The following is a 10,070-nucleotide window of genomic DNA, read 5'->3' on the forward strand; positions in this document are numbered from 1 at the left end:
TGGTAAACATTATGTTGCTATCAGCAAGTTAATAGTAAGAAAAGTCATCGGTAACTAGGAAAGGAATTAATCTTTCTGGCCTGGAGCAGTTCAGGAAAACACAGTCATGCATGGACGGAGTGTGTGCGCGCTCAGTCGCATCCGACTCTTTTCAACCCCATGGACTGGAGCCTGCCAGGCTCCTCTGTCCATGGGATTTCCCAGGCAAGAACACTGGAGTGAGTTGCCATTTCCTCCTCCAGGGATCTTCCCAACTGGGATGGAACCCGAATCTCCTGCACTGGCAGGCGGATTCTTCACCGCTGAGACGTTGTTGCAACGTGGGCTCGGGATCGGGCCTGCCTGGGCCTTTGTTTTATCACTTTTCAGCTGTGTGAGACTTTCTGAAAATCCAGTTCCCTAATCTACTAGGAAAAAAGTCATCACCAGGGAATACGTGATCCTACTGCATGTGTGATCAGACTGCACCCAAGCAGAGCCCATGGGGCCTCCCTGGGTGGGGGATAGGCCTCCCCACGTCCTCTGCTTCAGCTCCTCCGGGAAGTATCGAGGTAACAGTATCTGATGCACACTTTCTGAGTTGTTTTGCAGGTGTGAAACCTCCTCCACCCCAGTGGAAGATGTTAACTACTTGAGGACCTTGAGCACAAAGCCCCAGGCCTCCTGGAGCCGAAGGACTGATAAAGTTAACCCCTGTGACACCGCCTGTTCCCTCCCATCAGCCAGTTGGAGAGCCGTGTACAAGCTGATCACGTATCCTGTGACCCCCTCCCCTCACCACCCCCCACCCCCATCACCTGGCTTTTAAAAATGCTTTGCCAAAACCCTTTGCAGAGCTTGGAGCTTTTTAGGGCTTGAGGCTCTTGTCTCCTTGCTTGGCCCTGCAGTAAACCCTCCTCTGCTTCAGATTCCAGGGTTTCATTTCTAGTGTGAACATCACGTCCAGTGCACACTCGCAGTTTTACCCTTTCTTTTATCAAAATCAGCTCCCAGAAAGGAATCTGGTGGGGCTTATTGATTTCATTCTGAATTGGTTTCTCCCACAAGTGTCTTCTCAAGGGAAGCCCTTTCTCTAATTGTGAAATCTCAGCTAAGGGGATTTGAGGCATTCCTAGAAGGCCACAGGGCGTTTTCAGAGGCAGAAGACTCTCTACTCACAGAATTCAATGAGAATTGAATGTAGCAGCACCAGAATGTAGAAACATTAGATTCACACTTGGAAAGCTATCTGAAGGTATGGGAGTGGAGGGAAAATACTTTTTATTGAAATACATAAGTGCTTTATGGGGTGGACAAGAGGACCCATCCCTCCCACCACCATGACCAACCCCCACCCTCCCAACATACACATACACACACCCTGCTCTGAGACTTGTGATGGTGGTTCGTCATTAACAGTGTCTCCCTGGTGGGCTGGGAGTGTCTGTCCATTCACTTTTACTTATACAATATACAACACTCACAATCAGTTCATCTCGCCAACATAAATTAATATATTATTCTCATGCCCGAGCTTGTGACTTGATTTCAAAACCACTTGAGTCACAAAGAGAGGTCCTCAGGTGCTTCTTCCACGTAAGTGACTCAGACATTTTGCTATTCAACAACATGGTTAGTCCACAGGGCTACTGACGCTTTATGAAATCTCAAGTCTGGAGTCTAAAGCGTGAAATGAGTAGTTAATAAAATAGCTTTCCTCTAAAATGAAAATGTGTGCATTATTAGACTGTCAAAATCCTTGTCTTCCTCTTAGAGGAGAAATGTAATCATTTGGAAAATAGACCTGGGCATCAGATATACGTGTGTGTGTGCTAAGTCGCTTCAGTTGTGGCTGACTCTTGGTTGGCAATGCTACGGACTGCAGCCCACCAGAGTCTTCTGTCCGTGGGATCTTGCAGGCAAGAACACTGGAGTGGGTTTCCATGCCCTCCTCCAGGAGGCCTTCCCAGCCCAAGGATCAAACCTAAGTCTGTTCAGTCTCCTGCGTGGGCAGGCGGCTTCCTTACTGCTGGCACCCTAAGTATACACATGTTCCCTCCTTCCTTTGTTACATTTTAAACAGAATTGCTGTAGCACTTCCTGGAGATAAAGATACTCCTTTAGAATTAAGGTCTTTGGAGAAGGAGTCTCACGAAAATCGTTAACTAACTGAACCCATTACAACCCAAGGGAAAGTGAAAGCGTCTAACAGGTGGGAACATGATCTGGGCGATTCAGCAACCCAGGGACAGGAAGAGCACATTCCTGTCGCGTAAACAGTGTTATCCTCGACGGGGCGGGAGTGGGAAGTCCCACCTAGGAACACCTGAACCGGGAGCGGGCACTTCCTGCCCCCGAGCCCCTTCCAACGCCCCGAGGCAGCCGCTGCCTTCTGCTCCCGGTTCAGGGGAGCCAGCCTGGGCGGCAGTTCCGGCCTGGTGCTTGGCAAGCCTCTGAAGCAGTAGAGAGGCCTCTCTGAAAAACGTAAGTGAGGAATATTGTAACTATTAGTAAGTAAGTATCAAGGATGTGGGGCTTTCCTCGTGGCTCTGGTGCTTGGTGCTTGGCAAGCCTCTGAAGCAGTAGAGAGGCCTCTCTGAAAAACGTAAGTGAGGAATATTGTAACTATTAGCAAGTAAGTATCAAGGATTTGGGGCTTTCCTCGTGGCTCAGTGGTAAAGAATAGGCCTGCCAACGCAGGAGACGTGGGTCCTGTCCCTGGGTGGGGAAGATCCCCTGGAGAGGGGCATGGCAACTCACTCCAGTGTTCTTGCCTGGGAAATCCCACTGACAGAGGAGCCTGGCGGGCTACAGTCCAGGGGGTCGCAGAGTCAGAGGTGACTTACCGACTAAACAACAGCTCCATGAAGGATTTTATTGGTCCTCTGCAGACGCGGTGGCCGTGTCCAGGCGCTCAGGTCTGAAGGCTGTAAGCAGGGGTGGGAGCGTCCTGTGCGACAAGCTGAGACTCCTAGGAGCCACAGAATACTCGGCATTCGGGATTAAACCAGAGTATACATCAACAGTTGTTGACGGCTGATGCTAAGATTATACTGGTGGTCCCTTCGAAGCCACTTCCTGGAGACACATGCACCCACCCCCTACCCCACCCCCGAAGCCATCGGCCTGCCTGCCCCTTCCATTCCCTGCCCTGGAACGGATCTGCACTTCTGCAATTGGGCTCCGGAGGTTCTAGTAATTTTTCTGCATGAGAAAAAGTAATTACTAGAATCAAACTCACCATAGGCAGCACTTAGACTGTGAAAGGTACCCAGGAAAGGATCCTGATGAAATAAACAGGATGACTCCTTGCCTGGACTGGAAGCCCCGTGAGGACTGCTGCCATGGTGTTTTTTAGCCAACATAGGCCTGAAACTTAGCACAGGGTTTGACCCCATAGATGACATCCGGGGTCACACGTGATCTGGGCAGTCACACAGTGCCCCTCGTTCAGAAGATCCCCACACTTGGTTCAGTGCTCTGCTGTTGCCATATTAAAATGTTTAATAATGTTTTTTAACTGTTTATTTTGTATTGGAGTACAGCCGATTAACAACCTTGTGACAGTTTCAGGTGGACAGCAAAACGAGTCTGCCGTACACGTGGACGTGTGTCTCCCCCAGACCCCCTCCCATCTAGGCTGCCACATAACGCTGAGCAGAGTGTCCTGTGCTGGGCAGGGGGTCCTTGCTGGTTATCCCGTGCGCACATGTCCATCCTAAACGCCCTACCTACCCTTCCCTCCTTCTGCTCCTCCTGGCAACCACAAGTTCATTCTCTAAGTCTGTGAGTCTCTTTCCGTTTTGTAAGTTCATTTGTTACAGTTAATTAACAGGACCTACAGTATAGCACATAACTCTGCTCAGTGTTGGAGAAGGCAATGGCACCCCACTCCAATACTCTTGCCTGGAAAATCCCATGGACAGAGAAGCCTGGTAGGCTGCAGTCCATGGGGTTGTAAAGAGTCAGACACGACTGAGCAACTTCACTTTCACTTTTCACTTTCATGCATTGGAGAAGGAAATGGCAACCCATTCCAGAGTTCTTGCCTGGAGAATCCCAGGGATGGGGGAGCCTGATGAGCTGCCGTCTATGGGTTTGCCCAGAGTTGGACACGACTGAAGCGACTTAGCAGCAGCAGCAGCAGCTGCTCAGTGTTCTGTGGCGGCCTGGACGGGAGCGACGTTTGGGGGAGAATCGATACATGTCACCTGGAAATTTCCCCAAATGTAGGGAAAAGTATTCAGGAGATATTAGGTGGTCACAGATATGTAAGGTGTCCCGTCTCCATCACAGAACAGATCTTTTTATGAGCAGCATCTGTGTGAAGAAGCTGCTGGATTTAGTATGAAGTGCAACCCAGGTTCTGGGTGAATTCTTGTGGAATGAATCACACTCAGGAATCTATGTTTTAATTTGAAGATATGCTGTGACTGCTCCTGATAACAAGTTCTGACTCTTTTCTCCATATATTGCTGTAAGCACAAAACCTTGAAACAGTTTCTTTCATGGTCTATTTTACAGAAACCTTCAACCAGTGTACATTCTGGAGGGGTTTGGAGAAATGTTAACACTTTTTTTCCAAGTAAAAACTAAGTTGAGAATTCAAACTGAAGAGAGAGGATTACCTTTAGGCCAGGAAACAGAGAGGTTTCCTTGCTTTTGTGCAATCCTGCTTTGTGGAGTGTCTACACAACTTGGACTGTTCTGAGGGTTTGAAACTGAAAGTGGCTCAGTCGTGTCTGACTCTTTGCGACCCCATGGACTGTGACTACAGTTCATGAAATCATCCAGGCCAGAATACCGGACTGAGTAGGTTTTCCCTTGTCCCAGGAATTTTCCCAACCAGGGATCGAACTGGGGACCCCTGCATTTCAGGCGGATTCTTTACCAACTGAGCTATCAGGGAAGCCCTCCTGAGGGTTTCAAATAGGAAATAAAACCTCAGATTCTGAGGTCACAGCACCACCTGGTGGGAAAGGAAAACTATTCAGTCAGTGAGCCCACAGGATAGCCATCTGTGAGGGACATAGTAAAAGATCTACTAGCAAAAAAAAAAAAAAGAGGGAATGGAAATCCTCTATGGACTCCTGTACATTGTTACTGAATGAATTCATGGGCAGATATATTGTATTATATGTTACTGCATGAATTCCTAAACACACAGTCACTCATTCATGTGTGTGTGAGTGTGTGTGTGTGTGTGTGCTGAATTACTCACTCATGTCTGACTCTTTGTGACTCTATGGACTGTAGCCCACCAGGGTCCTTTGTCCATGGGATTCTCCAGGCAAGAACACTGGAGTGGCTGCCATTTCCTCCTCCAGGGGATCGTCCCAACCCAGGGATTGAACCCGAGTCTCCTGCGTTGCAGGCGGATTCTTTACCATTGAGCCACCAGGGAAGCCCACTCACTCATACGCATGTTTATTTATTCATTAGCTAGTGGCTGTCAGGGGAGTTCCTGATGGCTCAGATGTAAAGAATCCACCTGCCAATGAGTAAATCACCACATGATCACAGAGGTTGAAAAGTGAAAGTGAAGTTGCTCAGTCGTGTCTGACTCTTTGAGACCCCACGGACTATACAGTCTGTGGAATTCTCCAGGCCAGAACACTGGAGTGGGTAGCCTTTCCCTTCTCCAGGGGATCTTCCCAGCCCAGGGATCAAACCCAGGTCTCCTGCATCGCAGGTGGATTCTTTACCAGCTGAGCCACCAGGGATGTTGGACTGTTCTTTACCCCTCACTGTTCTTGTCCTCAAGGGAAATCTCCAAATTTTCCTTTTAAGTTTTAGAACTGGGAGCCTGGCACAGATGTTGCAGGTTTTGGAGGGCACTCATGCACAGACAGCTATGAAATGAGCTCCTTATTGCTTTGTGACAGAATCTAAATTAAGCTGGGACGTGTCTGGACAATTTTGTAGCTTACATGTCAATTCAAATAGAATTTCCCCACCCACCTCCACATGCTCGACATTCTATCCTTGTATCTTCCTCATGCACTTTTCATACTGGTAGTTACATAGTCTTTTATGATTTTTATGTGTTCTTGTTATAGCTATTAAAGCTGCATATTTAATAACACCTTCTAATATACTGTATAATGTATTTATATATTTTGAACATGGTCTGTCTCCCATTACTAGCTGAGACCTGGGTTTGATCCCTGTGTCAGGAAGATCCCCTGGAGAAGGGAATGGCAACCCACTCCAGTGTTCTTGCCTGGAGAATCCCGTGGACAGAGGAGCCTTGCGAGCTACAGTCCGTGGGGTCACAGAGTTGGATGCCACTGAGTGACTAACACTTTCACTTTTTCACTTCAAGCTGCATAAGGACAAGGAATTTTGTTTATTTTTTCAGGGCTGTAGCCCCCCTGCCTACCACTTGCCCATCTCGATCAGTTCTAGAGGCTTCACTGGCGACTCCAGCCAGACACAGCCTCTTCCTCGCCAGGACCCTCAGGTGGTCTCAGGGCTGAGCTCCAGGCACCCTGGTTGTGGTGATCTGTGTGTGCCAACTGTAGGCTCCCTGAAGCAAAGCGCCTGGTCGGATTCATCCTTCTTGTTGCAGTAGCATCTACAATGGGACAGATCGCAAACAAAGGCGCGCACAGACCCCTTCGTTTACATCTGCTAGAACGGAGCCTGGGCATGGCGAAGGCCATCTACCTGGAGGGCCTGACAGGTAGGCACACAGACGAGGCAGGCAGGGGCCTGCGTGTGCCCTGGACAAGGCCTGTGAGCTAAAGGGTCCGCGTCGGATCAGTACCAGCAGTGGCCAGCACGCAGGAATGGAGGCTGAGGGTCACCAGGACTCTGCTTTTACCAGCAAGAGCGAAATAAAAACTCGATGATTATTATTATTTTAACTTTTTACTTTATATAGAATATAGCAGGTTAACAATATTGTGATCGTTTTAGGTGTACAGCAAAGTGATTCCGGTCACTCATCTCTTCTTTTTCAAATTCCTTGCCCATTCAGGTTGCTACGCAGTACCGAGAAGAGTTCTCTGCGCTGCGGCGGTGATTGGGTGGCCTCGGCCTGCGGTGGCGTGGAGCGAGGTTTGGGGTCCCAGCCAGAGATGGAGGCTGGTGGCTGTGGTGAAGGCACCAGTTCCTAGACCAGTGGTCAGTGACGAGGGCCCTGGACATTCGGCTTTGCAGAGAGGAATCTCTACAAAGACGGAAAGCAGAGAAGCAAGTCAAGTATTTATTAGGAGGGAAGAGAGTACATTCTGTGTGGACAGATGCAGGGGAGCTTCCGAGAGTCACGCCCTCGTGGCGGTTTGAGTCCCTTTCAGGGGGCACTTCTTCCAGGTTTTGGCCAGTCATCTTGGTTTGCCCGGTTCACAGTTCACGTTTGGTATATCTCAGGATCCTCCCACCTGTGCGCAGGTATCTCTTGGCCAAGATGGATTTTACTGAACAGTGTATGGGTAGAGAACATCCCTTGACTGACCCCTTGGCCTCCGAGGAGCTTCTCTGCGCATGTGTGGTGGGCCAGGTCTCCTGACCTGGAGAAGGAGAAATATGTGGTCTCGGCAGGCCCCCTCCCTTCCCTGTCCTGCTATTCTTATCTCAGCATTTCAGACCACAGGGAGTGAAGCTCCAACTGCTTTACCCCGGGGGCCCATCTTCCTCCTGCGTCAGCAGGGCCTTGCTGGTTATCCATTTTAAATCCAGCCGTGTGTCCCTGTCCATCCCAAACTCCTAACTACCTCTTCCTCTCATCCTTCCTCCACTAACCATAAGTTAGTTCTCTAAGTCTGTGAATCTGTTTCTGTAAAAACTGGAATATTGTTGAGTGAAATCTCCTGTTTCAAATGTTGGCTCAGTTAAAAAAAAAAAAAACACTGTATGGGTCAAAAAAGAACCCCAAACAAAGCATATCTTGCATCCGGTCACTGGGCGGCCAGTTTTCAGTCCAGTATAAGGATGTGTTCCTTCGTCCACTGGGGACAGTATTTTCAAGAGCTTATTAGGATTTTCCTTCCTGACCTAGAGTCTCTGATTGTCCCCATTGGGACCCTAGGTTTCCTTATTTTGTGGGTCCAACTAGATAGGGCCAGTCTCAAGCCAGAAGGAAAAAAAAAAACCACAACAGAAACACAGGTAGGAAATACTCAATATCAAGGAGTATAATGGGGAGCCGAGGGGGAAAGGGATGGTGAGAAATGGAAGGAGAAAGACCTCTGAACCACAGGCGGCCCATTCAGCACCAAGGTTGGGGGCCTGCCCGCTGCCCATCCACCCAGGTTAAGTGACACTCTCCCAAGCCTTGAGACCCTGTCCAACCCCGGTCTGCCCTGGCTCTCTGAACAGCCCTAGCTGATGCGTGATGACTGTTGGCTGCTGACCCAACAGTGCTCCCTTCTTCCTCTTCGTAGTGTTGAGAAGCCCGGGCTAGTTTTGTTTTCAGGAAGCCACATTTCCAGCCTCGAGGAATTCGTCATCACTGTTTAAGGTAATCATTAATCCTGTTGCTTTTGGCCAGTGATTGAAGTGGGTGTAGTGAAAATCGCTCAGTCATGTCTGACTCTTTCCGACCCCAGGGACTGTAGCCTGGCAGGCTCCTCTGTCCATGGGATTCTCCAGGCAAGAATACTGGAGTGGGTTGCCCTTCCCTTCTCCGGGGGATCTTCCTGACCCAGGGATTGAACCTGGTCTCCTGCATCACAGGCAGATTCTTTACTGTCTGAGCCATCAGGGAAGCCCAGAGTGGGTGTAAGGCAGACATAAAGAAAGGGGGCTGGGAGAGTCTGGGAAATACCTCTCTCCTGGAGAGCGAGAGAAGGCAAGACAGAGAGCGAGAAAGCACAGGACAGCAAGTCAGAGGAGGCCGGAGCACAGAGCTGCTCACGGACCCCTTTCCTCTCTGCCTTTGCACCTCTCAGGTGAAGACTTGATGCCTGAGGGTGCAACTGTTGCAGGAAGGGGGCCCTCTTCCAGGGCCCGAAAGTGGGCTCTTGTCTAATGCTTGGAAAAGAAGTGTCCGAGGAGACACACGAGCTGACAGAGTAAGAGACTTTATGGGGAAGGGGCACCCGGGCAGAGAGCAGGAGGGTGAGGGGACCCAGGAGGACCGCTCTGCCATGCGGAAAGGTCAAGGACTGACAGAACATCTGGCTGGGAGCCGTGACTTCTGCTTCTGTCTGAATGTTTGGGGCCCCCACCCCCAAATTCACACTTTGAAATCCTAGGGCTCCTTGCGACGTGCTAAGAGGCGGGGTCTCGGGGGCGCAGCCCTCAGGAGGGCGGAGCCTCGGTGGAAGGGCTAGGCGCTCCTGTAAGGGACGCCAGCGCGCTCCGCCCCCTTCCTCCCTCGGGGGGCACGGTGGAGGTGCTGGCTGTGAACCCGGAGGGCGGCCCTCAGCTGAGAACGCTGGTGTCCTGCTCTCAGACTTCCAGACTCCAGAGTGGTGAGACAGCTTCCTGTTGTTTATAAGCCGCCCTGTCTGGTGCGTTTTATTACAGAGGCCTGAACACAGGAAGAGGGTGACTCTGAGCTGCTGATCTAGCCCAGGCATTCTCTTCCTCCGTGAGAGACTGCCCCCCGCAAGTAATGCTTCCCATTCTCAATGCTGTTCACTCACTCAGTTGTGTCCCATTTTTTGCGACCCCATGGACTGCAGCACGCCAGGCCTCCCTGTCCATCACCATCTCCCCAAGCTTGCTCAAACTCATGTCCATTGAGTCAGTGGTGCCATCCAACCATCTCATCCTCTGTCGTCCCCTTCTTCTGCCTTCAGTCTTTCCCACCATCACAGTCTTCTCCAATGAGTCAGTTCTTTGGATCAGGTGGCCAAAGTATTGGAGCTTCAGCATTAATCCTTCCAATGAATATTCAGAGTTGATTTCCTTTAAGATTGACTGGTTTGGTCTCCTTGCAGTGCAAGGGACTCTCAAGAGTCTTCTCTAGCATCACAGTTCAAAAGCATCAATTCTTTGGCGCTCAGTCTTCTTTATGGTCCAACGCACATATCCGTATATGACTACTGAAAAAACCATAGCTTTGACTATATGGACCTTTGTTGGCAAAGTGATGTCTCTGCTTTTTCATACGCTGTTTAGCTTTGTCATGGCTTTTCTTC

The sequence above is a fragment of the Bos javanicus genome, chromosome 13 (assembly GCF_032452875.1).
Source record: "Bos javanicus breed banteng chromosome 13, ARS-OSU_banteng_1.0, whole genome shotgun sequence".
NCBI classification, from domain to species: Eukaryota; Metazoa; Chordata; class Mammalia; order Artiodactyla; family Bovidae; genus Bos; species Bos javanicus.